Source organism: Salvelinus alpinus, chromosome 16 (assembly GCF_045679555.1).
Source record: "Salvelinus alpinus chromosome 16, SLU_Salpinus.1, whole genome shotgun sequence".
Lineage (NCBI taxonomy): Eukaryota > Metazoa > Chordata > Actinopteri > Salmoniformes > Salmonidae > Salvelinus > Salvelinus alpinus.
The window spans coordinates 20,668,691-20,670,620 of record NC_092101.1 but is presented as its reverse complement, the minus strand read 5'-3'; positions in this window follow the sequence as shown (position 1 = coordinate 20,670,620).

Below are 1,930 nucleotides of genomic sequence, written 5' to 3'. Positions count from 1 at the left end.
GAGCTGTACTTAGTTCTACCTGCATTCAATACTAATTTCAGGTCAATAATTTTTTTTGTAATACCATGAAGGCAGACTGTAGTTCATATAGAGGGCAACAGTATCATCGGCATACAATTGCAGGTTACAATTCTATTGTTAATGTAAACAGTAAAAAGTCCCTGAATCAACCCTTGCGGGACTCCTTTCGTAAAATATCCAGAATACCTGTTTTAACACCATCAGGAGATAGACATTGAGTTCTATCTGTCAAGTAATTTTTAAACCAGTTACATGCAGCTGGTCTAAGCCAATTGAGGAAATTCTCTGAATTAGCAGTGAGTGATCAACAGTTTCGAGAACCTTTGGCAGGTCAATGAAGAGGGCAGCACAATGTTGTCTTTTATCCATACAGTTAACCACATAATTTATAGCTAGGGATTCAGCAGAGATAGTGCTATGACCTGCTCTAAACCCCGACTGATGTAAATTTAGGATACATTTCAAAGATAAGAAAGATCTTAGCTGAGAATTAATCAAGGATTCTAATATTTTAGCTAGGCAGAAAGTTTAGAAATAGAGCGATAATTATTTAGGTCACAAGGGTCACCGGCTGTGTGAAGGGGGAGTACATGGGCCGCCATCCAAACCTTGGCGATAGTACCAGATATAATCATCAGGTAAAAAATATGGGTTAATGATTCAGCAATCAGGGGGGCAGAGAGCTGCAGCAAAAATGGATCAAGCATATCAGCCCCATTGGATTTTTTTTACATCAATCTTAAGCAAGGCATCTAGCACCACAGATAGTAAATTGTTAACATGAAAACAAAGATTCACTAGAAGTTGACAGTTAACCGGCGATTCAGCTAGAGGCGAACAGAGGGAAGAGCAGTCGATTGACTGACCAGGGTCAATTAAACCACAGTTTCTCTCAAATAAAAAGCCTGCCGAAATAAAATGTTTATTAAAAGCATCACTTATCCCTTTCTCCTCAGTTTGATGCCAGAGTCAGACAGAACTTGCTAAGGCAGGGAAGAAGAGGAATTTGTACGCTTCAGTGCATTTACTGTTGTCCAAAATTTAGAAGTACTAGCAGACCACTGTCCACTGCAGTCAGTTTTTCTTGCCTTGGCCAAGGCCCGATTTCTCATCTAAATGGGCTCAGATAGCACAGAAGAAAACCAAGAGTTAGACCTATCTTTGATGCTGTATTGTTTAAAATGGGCATGTTAATATGCCATGTAAACATGTCATGTAAAAACACTTTTTAAAATGTCTCTTTAATTAAACGTTTTAAAGTTCGTTATGGGTGTAGTGCCATTCACTGCAAGCCTTTCAGATGTTAAAGATGAGAGACTAACCACAGTCTGGGTGGAGTAGTTAGTAAACAACTGAAGCGTCATGTAAAGTGAGATTGGAAATTAAACACAGAAGTGCCATCAGTTAAATTATTGGTATGTTATAGAGGGGTTATTCATGATATGAAAATACTGTCTGTATCAAAGATTACGTTTGTTATGGACTTTAACAATGTATGATATAACAGCCCCTAACAGTATCAACATTGACTGTTAATTAGGTCTAAACATTTAGACCATGACTAAATGAAGAATTGAAAATGCAACAGAGTAGAAGTGGTATAGATATAGGATGAGTGTGTGTGTGTTTTTGTGTGTGTGTGTGTGTATGTGTGTGTGTGTGTGTGTGTGTGTGTGTGTGTGTGTGTGTGTGTGTGTGTGTGTGTGTGTGTGTGTGTGTGTGTGTGTGTGTGTGTGTGTGTGTGTGTGTGTGTGTGTGTCTGTATCTCTGTGTGTGTCTGTATCTGTGTGTGTGTGTGTGTGTGTGTGTGTGTGTGTGTGTGTCTGTGTCCTCTTAAGTCTGTGGCAGAGCAGTTCTTGTTTCGCTCTGGGTCTGTGGGAGTATGAGGAAGTACGTTTGAACGCGTTGA